This window comes from Pogona vitticeps, chromosome 2 (genome assembly GCF_051106095.1).
Source record: "Pogona vitticeps strain Pit_001003342236 chromosome 2, PviZW2.1, whole genome shotgun sequence".
Lineage (NCBI taxonomy): Eukaryota > Metazoa > Chordata > Lepidosauria > Squamata > Agamidae > Pogona > Pogona vitticeps.
In genome coordinates, this window is record NC_135784.1 from 226,283,995 (window position 1) to 226,301,657 (window position 17,663).

The window sequence follows — 17,663 nt, forward strand, 5'->3', positions numbered from 1 at the left end:
CTTGTCAAGTGGCCCTGGACAGAACGATATATTTTCTTTCTTTGAAGTCCATTAATCTGCACATAGACTTTTCAACCCAGGTAATTTTTGCACATAAGTTTTATTCCCTAAGGCTCTATCTCTGCTGATTCTTCCTTGCTGTATTGAGCCATTTTCTCCATACAAATAATGTCCCTTGGTGTTTTTTTTTTTTTTTTTCACCATTAGCAGTACACATCAGAGAAAAGGGGAGATTGTTGGGGAACGTTTTTGGATTGCATCAAGAGTTATAACTGTTAGTTGCCGGAGGCATAGTTTGATGGAAAATGCATCTGTCTTAAGAAATTTGAGTTAGATGTTCAACTGAAACAACTTAGATTAAGGAAGTACAGCGCAGGTATTTGACTACTGGAAGAAGGTGTATAAAGTAGTCATAATAATCAGGATGCAACTAGATACTTTTGCTGCTGGAAGAAGCTTCATCTGATGCAGAAAGAGGTGATTTCCCCCTAGGCACAGTGCTCAGAGGAAGACATTCCCTTCTCTCTACTTCTGTACTTAATACTTTGCTTTGAGAGCCTTCCTTGTTCTCCACAGCAGATGCTGAAGAGGCATGGGGTCTGCTTGGGTTCTTCTTCCTGATCTGCCTTCCATCAGAAGTAGTAGTAGTCAACAGGATCCTAATTGTTGTGGTCTTGCTCATTCAAGAATAGATCACAGGGAGATGGATGCTTACATTTATTGTGGGAAGTGTCAGTTTTGTATATGATCACTCATACATCTATTCCCTCCCATTTTCAATTAATCTTCAGTTTTTTAAAAAAAAGCTCATTATGAAAATTCATATTTAGTAATATTTTAAAATGTATTTTCCAAATACTTTCCCAAAAATGCATGGTTCTAAATATTTTTATTTATTTTTATTCTTATACCATCATTCTCCCAATGAAAGGAAGACCCTTTACATAACGATTAATAGTTCCAACCAAACATATAGTAAGTTGCCATACTAAAATTGAGTTGAACATGCCTAAAAGGCATTTAGAGCACTTTAAAACACTTGCAAAATCAGGAAAGAGTCAAGCATACAGCACTCTTCAAAAAACCCCACTATCTTCCAGTCCATTGAGTTGCCAAAATTTGCCTGAAGAGAAGAACAGCAGGAAGGGGACCACATAGCATTCCTTAGAATAGAGTTCACCACCAGTCTGGAAGCAGTCATCAAAAAGGCCAAGTCTTATGTCCTTGCCAAATGTACCTATGACAAAAGAGGAACTAAGACAAGGAACTCCCCTGAGATCTTCAGATCCAGGAAGACTCATAAGAATAGATGCTTTTCTTTAAATAACTATACCCAAGTTGCATAGTGCTTCATAGGTCAAAGGTAGCGTGTAACTACCTCAGACATCTACAAGAACAATCTTTCCTTGTCTTATCCTTGCAATTGCATCTTTCAAGCAGTATTCTCATAGAATCATAGAAAACTGAAGTTGGAAGGGGCCTACAAGGCCATCACGTCCAACCCCCTGCTCAGTGCAGGAATACCATCAAAGCATATCTGCAAGGTGATTATCTAAGCTTTTCTTGAATGTATCCAGTGTTGGGACACTCACCAACTCCTGAGACAACTGGTTCCACTGTTCTTGCCAGAAAGGATGGCACAGAATCTCCTAACATGTTTGATAGAATCCTCACCCTCACAAAAATTCTTTCTTTGCAAAATGCCAAACATGAGTAAATTTCCCCTTTTAGCATTGTCTCAATTAAGGATGACTGCTGGTTAGGGATATAAAGCACCAAATGGGTTGTTTATATCTTTCTTAACAATCAGTCAATCCTTCAGTCCTTCCAGTGTATGTGTGTGTGAGAGAGTGTGCTTTGCTTTGCTTCTGAGGGACCCTATAGGTCAAAGCTGAGGGGATGAAAAAGAGTTTCCCCAAAACCAGTTTTGTAGTTTAGCCCTCTGGGAAGGACCAGCACTACTTCAAAGCCGTATGGAAATGGAAGGAAACTGCAAATTGTAGTCATGCAAAAACGGAATCTGTTATGTTTTGTGTAAGATGAATTTAAAAGAGATGTTTTTCAGGAGCTTGTTGTGCAGAATTGTTTGCCTAATTCACAAGGTTGGACAGTCCAAGAAAAGAAGAAGAAACAACAAACCACTGACTGGGAAAAGATAAGGCACCTGTAGCTTGGTTCATGAGAATTTTGATGGTGTTCAGAGTGTTCTGAATTATGCCTACTTGGACATAATTGGATGTCAACTTGAAAGCGTAATGAAAAAGGAGGTCCTAAAGAGTTGTAAAATGAGAGGATTTGTGTATGTGTAGAATGGTCTGTGAATGCCGTGGAATGTGAGACACAGAGTCTTGTTTTTCTTTAGAAAGGGGGGGGAATAGCCCAGCTTCTAGATGGCAACATGTAGGACATAGAGCAAAGGTGATAACCTGGCTGTTTTTATTTTAATTAGAAATTGTAAGTTTATTTAAACATTGTAACAGATGGATATGTGCAATGCTTATGCATTGCACATATCCAGTTGAAGCTATAACTGTACACTAATGAATCTACTTTATTTTCTTCAACTTTATTTTTCTTCAAATATAATTCTTCAACAGAGGACTATTTTTTTTCTACAGCAGGACTATATCTAATTCCAGTGTGGATGAAAGAAAGGTAATGTTTGCTACTGTCAGTTAAAAGGTCCTACTGTTCTATTTTGCAAGGCTGGTGTGCTTTCTTAGGAAGTACATAGTCTATGGTTTATTGCTTTAGAAGCAATCAAAGGTTACTTTTAAGGTTCAGGCTTGTCTGTTGGGCTTATTACAGACTTCTGAGGCCTAGAGGACCTACCTCAGGAAATAAAGGTGGTAGTTTGTACCCAGAGGGACTCTGTGACTGCAATCTGGGTCTCTTTAGGGAGACTGGATCCTTACATCCCCAAATTCCATCATAAAGGTCACTCAGAAGAACATCCTGGACCCTCCACCAAGAGGTCCAGAAGAACCAAGGTCATACTTCACCAAACAGTTCCTTGTGCAAGTCATCTAATCTAATCACCAGGCCTGAAAATAGACTGAAATCCAGGAACCGCTGCCTCCTTTAGGAGGGCTAGTACTCTCTGCCTTGCAATAAAAAGGAATTCAACACTCCTTTTATCCACTTAGCTACTCCCTCATCTACTTTCTATTACCTCAAAACATGCATATGTAAAGCCAGGTTATTTCTAAACATTTTATAACCTTACTTGACTAGTGAAAATTGCATCTCAAGATTCTGAGAAGACTGACTCTAATAGGTGGCTATGTTTCAATGTCCAGTCTGTTCATTTGTTCAGCTGGTGTGATTTATGGTGAAATGGTGAGGGCCTCACTTTCTTTTTCTCCATTCATATTACTGAAACTCAGTGAGGGTAAGTAAAAATATGTATTTACCAGAATGAAACACAAACTAATATTAATTTTAAATTCAATTTCTCACAAACACAAACATATAGAAATAAATGACCACTTACTTTGTCGAACAACTAACAATGAAACAGAGTTCTTCATATATTCATGTGATGTTTTGAACTGCAGTTTCCCTAATATAGGGAAACGGACAGGGATTATGAGAACTGTAGTCCTATATAAAAAGCAGCAGTTTAGGGAAGGCATTTTAAGCTATTTTAAACACCAACAGCCAGGTTAGGATTTCATTCAGCTTTGAAAAGATTTGGACTTGGCTTCAACAACATACTAAAATCTTCTATGGTAAGAGAATAATTTCTTCTTTTCACCTCCCCTCCCCCTGCCATTAAACACCAGTATGGATGTGCAATAATCAGGAATAATTAACAAAAATACATGATTCATAAATTAAAGAATGTTCATGATGTATTTTAATCAAGAATTTGTACTCCATTCTTGATCAAAATACTTCTGAAACAGTTCTTTACTTGACCACAGAGATAATTCTAAAAATATTCTAAATTATGTAATCTTTATCATTTCTTTTAACAAAATAATTGCCGATTCAAAGTTACAATATTATCAGTAGAGCATACAAACATTTCTTAAGAATTAAGAAACTCTGATTGTTATGACAGTATTTTGCATCATGTATACTGTTAAAGCTCAGTCTTAGCTTTTCACACAAATAGTGGCTTTTAAAAATGGTACAAATTCATAGTATTCATGTTTCCTTCCTCATAATGCAGTCCTGGGCATGTCTACTCAGAAGTGAGTTCTACATGGTTCAACAGGGCTTGCTGCCAGGTGGCAGAAAGGAACAGGCAGGTAACAGAAACAGTATTGCAAATCCATCCTATTCTAAGATTCCTCTAGACATCTTGTTGGCAAGTAAGGGCATGGAATACCAGACCTGATGACCTTTGGTCTGTTCTAGCACAGTTTTTATTATGACTGTATGAGAGAGGGCTGCTGCCGTTGTCTATATCTTCTGGTAGAGATCATGATGGCCACAAGATATTGGACCACAAATGCCTCTGGTCTGAACCAAAGAACAGAGTTTGCTTGCTTGCTTGTAATTTGGGTATGCATTGTTTTCAAAGGAATGTGTAAATACAGACCAGGTCAGGGTTATTTGTGTGGCAACTATAAAATCAAGCAAATAGCTCCAGTTATGCCCAGGGATGAATTGGACCAGTCCAAGATCCCTCTTGTTCAATCAGAGATTCTTATGGTTAAAAATTGAAAAATAAAACAGATGCCCCTTGCAAGGAAAGGGAAATCAAAATTTGTACACAGTATCAGAAACATTGAAGTACAGTACTGCTACAGGAAAAGCAGACTGGCAGGCAAGACCCCTCTCCTAATATATTTGAAGACCTCTCCTGGACACTCAAACCACTGAGATGCTACTAAGCTCTCCAAGACTGCAACTGCTCTGGCAATAGGCTTGATTTCCAGCCTATTTTATGATTCCGTTTGGATTAGGTGATCACACGGAGACCGCAGAGTGTTTCAGAGCATCCACACCAGCCCCTCAGTCTAACGCAGTTTGATCCATGCTGCAGTCCACAGACCTTCTTCCTTTGATCCCACCTTCTGCCAATCTTTCGCTGTCCTTTTATGGTTCATTGTAAAGCCCCCATCTGGTCTGTTGCTCATAATAAAGGAATTTTAAATTGTAAAGCCAGTGGGCTATTTAAAACATTGCATAGTATTAGTAAAAAGAGACAGTATCCCAAAGTTTCTCTCTCTCTTTTATTTCTCTCTTTTTAGTCTGTGCAAATGATCTAGCATTAACCTAATGTATCAGTAGTGATGGACCAGCCACCATTCAATGAAGGTCTGGCTTACTTCAGAGTTTACCTGTGAAAACAAAATTAGTTAGGCATCCTTCAGTCTCGAAAGACTATGGTAACGTGCTCTGTATGGAGGACTTGTAACAGCGTCTAGTGTGGCTGAGGAGGCCAATTCGAGAGTGACAATCCCTTCCACACTGAAGACAAATCCAATCTGTCCCCTGTCCAGCTCCCTGGTTTTGCTGCTTTTGTGACTTCCTCTTTGCCTCGGCCTGCTGGGCAAGGGTCTCTTCAAACTGGGAGAGGCCGTGATGCAGTGCCTGCCTCCAGGCTAAATGCTCAGATGTCAGGGTTTCCCATCTGTTGAGGTCTATTCCTAAGGCCTTCAGATCTCGCTTGCAAATGTCCTTGTATCTCAGCTGTGGTCTCCCTCTGGGACGCTTTCCCTGCACTAATTCTCCATACAGGAGATCCTTTGGAATCCGACCATCAGCCATTCTCACGACGTGCCCAAGCCAACGTAGACGTCGCTGTTTCAGCAATGTAGTCATGCTGAAAATTCCAGCTCGTTCTAGGACTACTCTGTTTGGAACTTTGTCCTGCCAGGTGATACCAAAAATGCGTCGGAGATGATGCATATGGAAGGTGTTCAACTTTCTCTCCTGCCGTGCACAAAGGGTCCAGGACTCATGGCAGTACAGGAGTGTGCTCAGGACACAGGCTCTATAGACCTGGGTCTTCGTATGTGTCGTCAGCTTCTTATTGAGCCATACTCTCTTTGTGAGTCTAGAGAACATGGTGGCTGCTTTGCCAATGCGTTTATCCAGCTCGACATCCAGAGAGAGGGTGTCAGAGATGGTTGAGCCAAGGTACACAAAGTCATGAACAACTTCCAATTCTTGTGTAGAGATGGTAATAGAAGGAGGTGAGTCCGCACCCTGGCCCATGACTTGTGTTTTCTTCAGGCTGATTGTTAGTCCAAAGTCTTGGCAGGCCTTGCTGAAACGATTCATGAGTTGTTGGAGGTCTTCAGCAGAGTGGGCAACGATGGCTGCATCATCTGCGAAGAGGAAGTCCCGCATGCATTTCAGTTGGACTTTGGTCTTTGCTCTCAATCTAGAGAGATTAAAGAGCTTTCCGTCTGATCTAGTCCAGAGATAGACACCCTCGGTTGCAGTTCCAAAGGCATGCTTCAGCATGACAGCAAAAAAGATCCCAAAAAGTGTTGGTGCGAGGACACAGCCGTTTCACTCCGCTTCGGATGTCAAAGGGGTCTGATGTTGAGCCGTCAAAAACTACGGTGCCTTTCATTCCCTCATGGAAAGATCTGATGATGTTAAGGAGACGAGGTGGACATCCAGTCTTGGGAAGTATTTTAAAAAGGCCATCCCTGCTAAGCAGATCAAATGCTTTTGTAAGGTCTATGAAGGCCACTAAGAGTGGCTGTTGTTGTTCCCTGCATTTCTCCTGCAGCTGTCGGAGGGAGAATACCATGTCAGTGGTGGATCTATTAGCTCGAAATCCGCATTGTGATTCTGGATAGACCGTGTTTGCAAGCACCTGGAGCCTCTTCAGCACAACACGGGCAAGCAGCTTCCCTGCAACGCTGAGAAGAGAGATGCCATGGTAGTTATTGCAGTCATCCCTGTCTCCTTTGTTCTTGTACAATGTGACGATGTTTGCATTCTTCATGTCCTGTGGTACTCCACCTTCCCTCCAGCAGAGACAAAAGACTTCATACACTTCGGTGGTGATGATCTCCTTACAGCATTTCAGCACTTCAGCAGGGATGTTGTCCTTTCCAGGTGCCTTGCCGGAGGCGAGGGAGTCCAAGGCCGTTTTTATTTCTGCTATGGTTGGTTCACTGTCCAGCTCTTCCAAGACAGGCAGGCACTCAATGTTATTTAATGCTTCTTCGGTTACTACATTCTCTCTGGAATATAGCTCAGAGTAGTGCTGTACCCAGCGTTCCATCTGCTGTGCTCGGTCCTGGATGAGCACACCTGTAGCAGACTTCAAGGGAGCAGATTTCTTCTGTATTGGACCTAAGGCCTGCTTGATACCGTCATACATTCCTTTGATGTTACCTGTGTCCGCTGCTAACTGTATATGAGAGCAGAGCTGGAGCCAATAATCGTTGGAGCATCTCCTGGCAGCCTGTTGGACTTGGCTGCGAGCAGCTCGAAGAGCTTGCAAGTTGTACTCGCTAGGACAGGCTTTGTATGCTGCTAGAGCATTACTCTATGTACATTAATCCTATGTACATTGGTATTAAACATTTCAAGTGTTTTGACTGGAATTGTGTTTTATTATTATATGTATTTACTTACATTTAATTACATTTTAATATTAGTAATTTATTGCACTTTAGTGACACTGGTGAGAATCATGTTAAGAACTTAAGCATAAACCTAATTGCATAAATTGCAGTGATTAAATGTCACTAATCAATAAAAAATTAAGAAAAGGTCACATGAACAATACAACTGCAGGAGCAGGTGATACCCTTAATTGACCATGAAGAAGAAGAAGAAGAAGAAGAAGAAGAAGAAGAAGAAGAAGAAGAAGAAGAAGAAGAAGAAGAAGAAGAAGAGTCACTGCTCACATTCTTCCTCATGTGCTAAGTTGCACAACTGGCATGTAATGAGGAATCTGAGTAGCAGTTAAGGAATTTTATATGATGAAACTATTTGTTCTTGTGACCAAAAATCAATAGAGAATTTGGCACCTGTTGCACTTTGCTGTCCTCTGCTTGCAGCAGAGTGTGCAAGACTTTTGAAGTCCATTTGAGAACATTATCCAGAAAAATCTGATCAAAAAAACTTAGGGGTATTATTATCAGATACAGATAAGTTTCTTACCTTTTGAATGTCAAGGTTCATTTCCATTTTTATAAAAACAAAATCTGTACCCTTAACTACTAACCAAGTTGACAGTTTGATTATCGTCACTCAAGGCCCTTTGTTACTATGATTCATTCACTTATATTTAAGCCTACTAATTGAATTAATGTTTATGCTTAGATGTGTAGACATATCTTAACTTTTGGAATTTGTAAGCTTGATTAGAAGTTTAGTTAAATTTCTTTGATATTGTGTTATGTAGATTTTATATTGTATTCAGCAAAGGCCTGTGTGCTGTGCAATTCAAGTAACAGTTAACAACTCATTAATTAGCAGCGATTTACCACCACAACTTACACAATTATGCTTCTGCCTGTATAAACGTTACTGTTTGTTAACTATATTATAAACTGTCTTGGGTCCAAGATTCGAGAAGAGTGCAAAACATGCCTTCCTTCCTTCCCATCCTGAAACCCTTAGAGGAAAAATGAGATGAAAATGTAACCAATAACACTTACTTGCAGAACATCCTCAGCTGGTATTGACCAAATCCACGGATGTTCTAGATAAACCAGATAGCCTATAAAATTGGAGGTTTTCAGTTTCCTTGAGATTTCTTCTGGAAATAATAGTTATGTGGACCAAGCAGGCAGTGCAGAGCCCAGGGAATGCTACTTCCCTCTCTTGTACTTTTTGTGTCTTTGTCAGCACTAACTTAATATCCATTATTTCTTGAATATAATATCTTATTTAATTTCAAAAGTGCACAGAGCAGGAAAAGAGACAGAGAGAAACCAAGGCAGAGTAAGCCCCAAAAGAAATGCTTAGGGTAACTAAGTCAGCAAATTCAGTACTGTAAGTCATTTGCAAAGATGCAGGTGCGCAAATCACTTTTGCTTCAGAAGAAGCACAGTTTGCAGCTACCTTAGGAAGAAATAAAGGAGGATTATTTCCTCCCTTTCAAGGTGAATTATTTCTCTGTTTAATTTTGAGCTACTTCCCATCACACAAAACTGAAAGATAATTGTGACAAATTTCTCAGGGCCTAGCAGGCAGGCATGAACATTGCATTGTGTTGTTCAACATTTCAGAAAAGCAGAACCACACTGGTGCATTGGCACTTGCTGCTTATGATGTATGAAAATTAGTGTAATACAATTGGATCCCTCTCAGTTGTAAATTGCAAATCAAGTTTGCATTTAGCAGAGGCCCTTCCTGTTTGATAAACCCTGCCACTGTGTTATTAGGGACAAATAAGTCTACAGTTAAGACTACATTAATGAGAAGTAGCAATGTATTAATTTTACATACTTGCATATATTATGATCCTGAACAATGTAAATGTGTTTTTAAAACTGACTCACTGCTCCTTAAGACATTAAGAAAAAGACATCTGATAATTGTGAGCCTCCTAGAATCTCTACCCCATTATACATGTACGTTTTAATAGTTTAAAATATATTTTAACTCCAGTTAAGTAGCCAGCTTTATGGCTTAATGGTATTTCTTTCTGAAAATTGCAAAATAGGAGCAGTATTTTCCACTGGTTTATGAGGTCTGAAATTTTGGTATTTCCTTTTCTAGCTTTAAAAATAAAACTGATTATATATCTCATAGTAAGTAAACACCAAATTAGCCTAAATTGCTAAAACGCACAGAGGATTTATTGAAACTTCGGTAATTTGGAAAATCATGCATTTCAATTCTTGCCTTTTTAAAATCCAAAGCACTGCACAGGATGGTATTGGATTTCTGATAAGTGCTGAGAAATCTTCTGAAGGCAAAGACTCCAATGCTAAATAAATTTCTGTGCATGTGAATGTAGGTCTTTATTGGAGCCAGGATTCCCCAGTTTGAGTGTTGCTACCTTTTGTAAGCCTTCATTCAGTAACACCCCAGCTCACAGAAAGTGAACAGTTGAGGCTTTCAACATATTCTTACAAAAACATATTCAGTGCTTAATGTCTATATATTAGGATGATGCTAAATGGAGGGAAGGAAGGACAGTAAATTTCCCTGTGCTTGGGTTTTAGAGCTGTTCTCACTTCCCTTTTTGATGTATGATACACCCAATTCCTGTTACATGTGAAAGGTATATGTATGTAGTTTACCATCTATATTTAGTCATGGTTAGAGCAGACCATTTTAAATCAGTGGGACTCAGTTAGCTGATTTCTATGGCTCTAGGATTAAATCAGAATTCGACCCATTATTTCTTATCAAAACTGTGAAGTCAAGAAATCTGCCAAGGTTCTTTTTGGAAGAGATACACCTCATTTTAGAGGGATACCATTCATTTCCTGCTAGTTACAAACTGCTAGTTACAGTACTGAGGTATCAATCACAATATGAGAATGAGATTTTATTTAGAATTGAATGTGCTTCATAACTGAACTGAACATATATTTTAGAGTTGGTATAGCTTCATGAGATGGAGTGCCTGGCTGCATATGCCATCATCTGGGCAGGTTTTTTTTTTTTGGTTTTGTTTTGTTTTTGCAACTTGCACATTCCCAGTACACCACCAGAAGGGACCAGCAGACGACTTCTACCTACTTTATATTTTAAAAAGAAAACCCTGGGAGGAATTATCATAAGTCAGAATCAATTTGACAGCATATAATTAATTAATTGCATGTGTTTGATATATCAAAGTGCAATAAAACAGTATAACACTTTGCACATCAGACCCCTTCACATGTTACAGCTCTATATTTTGGGCATAATGTATGTTCTGGATCCTGTGAATCTACCCAAAGTTTCTGTCTGCATTTTACAAATCACTGAATCTGTTCTGGGAGTTGTCATCAGCACCTTAAACAGCTCCTGGCAACTGCAGACTCAGACACCAGGGTCAGTTTGCAGCTTGTCCAAAACCAGCACTGCCAGCTGCCACTGCATATACCCAGTGGGTACATGTGGAAAATGTAATGCACCCAGGAGCTACAAGATGAACCCTAAGGGAAGGAACCTGCTAGTAAAACCATCCATTTGAAATAGTTTCACTAACATCAAGAGTGGTTTGGGAAACAGCAGCCACATATATTCTAAACTGATTTTAAATCAAATTACTTAGGCATCAACTAATTTCAGACTAAATCTTCCTAATGGCCCTACATTTGTTGTGATGTCCAATCAGTTCCCACTGTAGACTTATAATCCAAATATATCTAGCAAAAGAGTATATCTTGAACTCAACAGGACCTAACAGCCCAAACTATGTTTGGTATGGTCTCCCTGCACAACAGGAATGATGTGATCAGCTCTGACAGATCACCACTGATTAAGGGCTTCCTTTTCCAAACCCTGGGAAGTGGTGGTGCTGCGGGCTAAACTGCAGAAGCCTGTGCTGCAGGGTCAGAAGACCAGCAGTCGTAAGATCGAATCCACGCGACGGAGTGAGCTCCCATCGCTTTGCCCCAGCTCCTTGCCAACCTAGCAGTTCGAAAGCATGTAAATGCGAGTAGATAAATAGGTACCATCTCAGTGGGAAGGTAAAACAGCGTTCCCTAGTCACGCTGGCCACATGACAATGGAAACTGTCTTCCGACAAGCGCTGGCTCTATGGCATGAAAAACGGGATGAGCACCGCCCCCTAGAGTCAGACACGACTGGACTAAAAATGTCAAGGGGAACCTTTACCTTTTACCTTTCCAAACCCTGAAAAGGATAGTCATAGTCTACACATCTTTCCTTAATGGCAGACAAATTATTCACATTTGCAATTCTGTGGTTCACACAGCTTGCATGTAATGCAACAAAGTTACATGCACCCACAAATCACAAAAGGATGTGTTTTAATCAACAGCAATCTGCAGCTAACATCATACCTATTATGCAGGAAGACTCTACCTAGAATTTGGGCCTTTTGTCCTATTGAGTTAAATGTATACTCTTTACTAAGTATATTTGGACTGGTAGGTTACAGTGTGGTTTACTCTAACTGTGCATGCTTACATATATCTTCTTTCACTGCCTTCTCTTGAAAAGGGTGGAATTTAGTTGTATCATGTCAGCATGGGATCAAGCCTAAACAGTATAAGCAAGTACCAAAACAAAAACAAAACAAAATGGTAATTCCATTTAATGTTATGCATTACTTCTTCGTTGTTTATTTCACTTAACTTCCCCCCCCCCTTTTCTCTACAGGACCCAAGGAAGCTCACAACATGAATTAAAACAGATATAGGCAAAAAGACAATGGAACTGAACATTAAAATGCAGTTAAATGTGCTGTCTATTAAAAAGAAGCACTGAATGGCTTTTCTAAAACCATTTAAAGATGCAACAACAACCAACATTGAAAAGCCTTTCCTTAACAGCTAGTTAGTGGCCATGACCCTTTCTGAAAAAGGTATTTGCCTGCTGGTGGAAGGACGGCGGGGGGGCAGTCTGGTCTCCCTCAGAAGAGATTTCTTCCCACATCCACTGAAAAGGCCCCCTTCCAAGTCCTCAACAAAGGTTGCTGGCAGCAGAGGCAGATCTCCTATGAAACTAATGAAGCTTCAGGGCCCTTAATCCCAGAGGGCCCCCAGAAATGACTTTAGTCCAATTTTTTTTTAATGTGGTGATCTCTTGTGGAACAACCCTATTGAAGAAGGTAAGAGTGGTTACTTTTGTTGCTGACTGCAAAGTGGCCATCATAAACTTTCAAGCTTCTAGGCCCCAAAAATGTAGGTCTGCCATTGCCTGGGAATATGCTGTAAGCAACAGAAAAGCGTTCCTTGAAGTTCTCAAGATCTTGAGCAGGGTCATATAGGGATCTGCCATCCTTCAGACAGTTTCTGCCCAAACTATGGACAGCACTGCAGCTCACGACCAGCACTTTGAATTGTGCCTTGAAACAGACAGTGGAAGAAAAAAAGGAGGTCCCTCACTTGGCTTCTGGCATTCTTTAAAAACTGAAAAGCATCTTCGCAGCCACAATTCCTATATATATAGGCGTGTGTGTGTGATATATATATTACATACACACACACACACACACACACACTAAAAACCCCACCAGCAGGAGGTCAGTGGGGTACTCAAGGCCCAGTCCGCCCGAGTTGAGCGGGACGGCGGAGCCTGCGGAGGTGGCTGCCAAGCGATGGCCAGGAGGAGCCCTCTCCTCCTCTTCGCCTTTCTCTCCGGGGGGGCTCCGTTGCACCCAGGCGTCTGCAGCGCTGAGCCAGCCGGAGTGTGTCCGCCGGCCGGGCGGGGGAAGAGAGGGGCGAGGAGCCAGGAAGCGGCGAGGGCTGAAGCCAACGACGACTTTGGAGTTGATGCCCCCGCTTGAGCAGCGGTAGAGAGAAAAAAAGGCAGCATCGACGCGCTCAGCTGCATCTTGTTAAAAGCTTCCTGCGGGTTGGCGGAATGAAATCTTTATTTAAAATACACGAAGTATCGTCAGGGGAGAGAAAGAGACGGCAGGCGAAAGGGCGGGCTAGGCGCTCTGAGGAAGGCAGCCGCCGGCACAAGGCGACGGGGCCAGGGGAAGCGGGCTTGAAATGGCGAGGGGAGAGCGGAGCTCCTGGGCCCTGCCAGCACGAGCGGAGGCGAGAAGTCGAGGGCTGCCCCGATGGCTCTTCCGGATCGCCCTCCCGTCCCCGGTTCTTGTTAATACCTCTGGATGGAGTGGGGGAAGGGCCCGGGCTTTCATAGTAATAATAGTCCAAGAGTCAACTGTATTTACACTTGAAAGAGGGCCGGGAACGGGAAGGACGGAGGAAAGGGCAGCACCCCGGCCCGCTAGCCACTCATTTCCACCAAGCAGGCTTCCAAGGGGTGGCGAGAACCAGTCCCTTCTCGGTGACCCGCGACAGGTGCATTATTCCAATGCACTGCGATAAACTCTCCCTGTATGGGTGCGTCGCTGGCCAGGAAAGGCGCGGGTGGGGGCGGGGGCAAGAAAAGGGCATGTCGGAGCTTTAGGCTTTTACGTCGACAACAGACAACTGGTCGTTATACAAGGGTAACGGGCAGGGGTTTACGCGCCTCTCGGGAGGGGGGACAGGAGACCGCTCGACCCTTTTCCTCTCATATCCTGTTTAAGCGGAGCGCGCCTGCTTGGGCAAGCGATGGCGGGCGGAGGGGGTGGCAGAAAGTTCGGGAGGACGATGTTCTGCTCTCGTTCTCTTTTCGGAAACGACTGACAGAGAAAGGGATGAGCACAGTGGAATAAGCTCCTCGGCCAAATTCGGGGTCTCGCGTTTGGGGCGAATAGGAATTGTCCCTCAGGACTCGAAGTGAAAAAAAGGGGGGGGGGAGGTAAGAGACCATCCAGTGTGACGGAGAGAAGGCCGTTGCTTTTCTCTAAGGCGGGCTTGTGAGCTCCACACCCCGCACGGCCCCCACCAGCCTCGTTCCTTCAAATGCAAAGTTCACCAACAAAAATAAAGCTCCCCTTGACGCCCTCGCCATCTTTTCTCTCCTCTGGGCGGTCTTCTCTTCTTTTCCTCCTCTCCCCTTCACACCTCACACCCCACCTCCTTCCCCCTGCGGCTTTGGGCCAGGCAGGCAGCAAGGCAAGGCAAGGCACCGGCGCCGCGAGAGAAAAAGAGCGCCGCTCGCCCCTGCCAGCCATCAAGTGGCTCGTTAAGGAAATGCAGGTGAGTGTGAGGCGAAGAAGAAGAGGAGGAGAGGCGAGGAGGAGGAGGAGAAGCGCGGCTCCGGCTGGCCGGCACCGCTGCCGCTAAGACTGGCTGTGGTGGCGGGGATGAGCCCAAGCCGGGAAGAGGGACCAGGGCTTCGTTGCGCCTGCAAGAGGGCGACGCTTCTCGCCTCCTCCTTTGCCTTCGCGGACGCCGCCGCCGCCGCCTTGCATCCCGCCTCGCCTCGCCAGCAGGAGGAGCGTCCATGTGCTTTCGTTTTCCCCTCGGTGTGTGCGGGGAGGGTTCGCTTTTGACAGCACCGGCATCGCCGACTCCGCCGTGTTATCAGTTATCTCTTCCCCCCACCCCCGCCCGCGCGCCTTCTCGCTCGCGCTTTCGGGCTACTCCGTTTCTTCTGCTGCTGAGGAGCTTCTGACAAGCGACCTCTCCACACACTCCACCTCCCACTTGGCTCTTGCCTTCTTCTTCTTCTTCTCCCCCTCCTCTTCCTCCTCCTCTACACCCCCCCCTCCGAAAACACAAACCCTTCCTTCTTTCCTTCCCCACACGCTCTCCTCTCAGGGCAGCCTCGGCGGGGAAAAAGAGTCGCCAGGTATTTTGCCTTTTGCCCTCGAGAGCGCGGCAGCGGCGCCGGCAACTGGGCACGGCTCGGGAGCGAGCGCGCGCGCGCCCCACCGCCGACTTTATTTATTTATTTATATTTATTTATTTATTTATTTATTTATATTTGGGGCGGGGGGAGCGCTCCCACCCACCTCGCAATCTGAAGACGGTGGAAGAAAGGGAGGAAGTAAGGGAGGAAGAGAAGGAGCGAGCACTTTTAAGCACCGGCACTCGCCACCTCCTTCCTTTACCGTGACCCCCCCCCCCGCGCGCCTCTCCCCCCCCCCCGGCCACCCAGCCCTCCTTCGGCACCAAAACAAACCCGTTGGATGTAGGTGTGTGACATGTGGCTGTCGTTTCTTTGCAGTCCCGTCGTGGCCTTTGTGGAATAGGAGCACTCTTCGTTTGAAATGTAACCGGCTGGAGCGGGAAGCCGAAGACTCCTGAAGGTTTCCGGAGAGGTCCGAGCTGGCTGCATCGAGTAAGTCGAGATGGGGCGCGTTTTTTTTTTTTTGGAGACTCGGCTTTGTGCTCCCGATGTGATGGTGCTTTCTTCCTTTCGGGTCCGCTAAGCGAGAAAGATTTGGCTCTTCGCATCATCTGGAGTACTGTAACTTTGCTTAGGGCGCCGATAGTTAGTGTGGGGGGGGGGGGGAGTGCGCTGATTTTCTATTCTTCCTTGTCTGTTTTAACATAACTGGGCATCTTCTCTCAGAAGAGTTGTGCAGAGTTGCATTGTTGCTGCTGCTGCTGTGAATAGTACTGTACCGAGCTGGGGAAACATAGGGTTGCCATTGTCCCTCCACCCCACAGAAACCTGCTCCTCAGTGGACACCTAGAGGATCTGAAATGGAAAGGGAACCTTTGGTGTCAGTTCAGTCTTCCATAACGATAAGGTAGCAATCTCACAGTGGTTTTGTTGCTTGGGCTGAGTGAGTTGCCTTACCTCCCTTTCCAACGCTCTCGCCTTTTGACGGAGGGTCTTAAATCTTTGGTTTCGTTGGTGTTGTTTTTTTAAATAGCTAAGCAATGTTTTTGAGGACTGAGTGCAGAGGTAGAGCAGGGTTCCTGAGCTTTCTTTAGCACTGTATGCATATGAGAGAGCAAACATGTACCATGTGGGAGAAGTGATTCTGGATAAGCAAGGAATATTGTGAACTAGATTAGATAATGGCAAGAAAGTAAAATCTTTAAACAAAGAGATATACCTGTTATTTTGGCGTTTAAGAAAAATAATTGCATCAGAAAGTTTGGGGAGCATTATTCCCTTGGGTCAAACATACAGGCTGCTTATTCAATCATTTCTCATTTTTGACCACCAGAGATGGAACTGAGGATTTATTAATTCCAGGAAGGGTCTGAGTGGTTAGTGATGAGCAGAGTCTCTCTGAAAACAATAAGTATAATAATTAGTCAGTGTTTTCAAACATTTAACAGAAACTGTTGTGTCAGTAGAAACAGTTGAATCCGTTTGTGCTGAATATACTGGATTCAATCAATAACATCTCAGCATTGCTTGTTATTGCCAAATGGATTTTGATTTAAATACTCTCCCCTTGTGCTCTTAAGACAAACATTTGATATGTGTTGTACATAAAGTTGTGCATTAACCTATACTTTTCTCCAAAATATAAACCAAAACAATGTAACAAAGGGTGAAGCAGTAGCAGCAAGCACTTAGTATAAATAATACTTCCACCACTCTAATCCTGTCAGAAGTTTGGGATTTCTTATTATTTCCAGCATTTGGAAGTATAAAGTTCCTTATGTGTTAAGTGTAACTCTGAAAATTTAATTGTACATTAAGAAAGTTTTCTTTCAAAGTATAATTATGAAACATGCCCTCTCTCTTTTTGCAAAATCATTCATTAACACTTCTAATCAGATTTGCATGCACAGTGCTGAGACAAATTAAGCAAAAGTGGCTTAAGATATTAATATCACAGAGCATTGTCAGCATATACAGTAAAATCATGATTGCTTACAGTTGCCATAAATATAACAATGAGATCAGTAGGAAGTTACAGGTTTGCAAGTTCTAGGGAGGATGAATTAGCATTGACTTTAACAGATGAACAGTGGCTGAATCAGAGCAGTCTTTAAACAGCAGCATCTGTGGCAGTGAAAGTGTTGTTTAATGGTGTTTGAAATGTAACAGAGTGAATCTTGCAAAAGCAATTGTATTTCCAGGAACTGTGTTTAGCTGTACAAGGCTCTTAGGTTGTTATTGGTTCCTAGGCAGGTAACCCATGAAACAGGGGATTGTTTGCGCATTCTGAACATTGTCATTTAGTATTTAGCAACAGTCACCATTGCTATTTGAGACAAGGATACACCATAGCTGATCTGAGATACTCACTGCAAACTTTTCATGTGCTCCTTGAACTAGAAGATATT

General features: G+C 43.0%; 1 protein-coding gene and 1 long non-coding RNA gene across 49 annotated transcripts in view; one reads left to right on the forward strand and one right to left on the reverse strand.

Moving 5' to 3' along the window:
• The window catches only part of LOC144586583 (uncharacterized), a 43,263-nt gene extending 27,553 nt beyond the window's left edge, over positions 1–15,710 (reverse strand). Inside the window, exon 1 of the long non-coding RNA XR_013541481.1 lies at positions 15,589–15,710. This is a non-coding gene — a long non-coding RNA (uncharacterized LOC144586583). The remainder of the gene's footprint in view (positions 1–15,588) is intronic.
• Positions 15,634–17,663, forward strand: part of PTPRD (protein tyrosine phosphatase receptor type D) — a 1,767,834-nt gene continuing 1,765,804 nt past the window's right edge. For all 48 annotated transcript variants that reach the window (XM_078384988.1, XM_078384990.1, XM_078384987.1 and 45 more), the window contains exon 1: positions 15,634–15,747. The gene's annotated coding sequence lies outside the window, so the exon portion shown is untranslated. The remainder of the gene's footprint in view (positions 15,748–17,663) is intronic.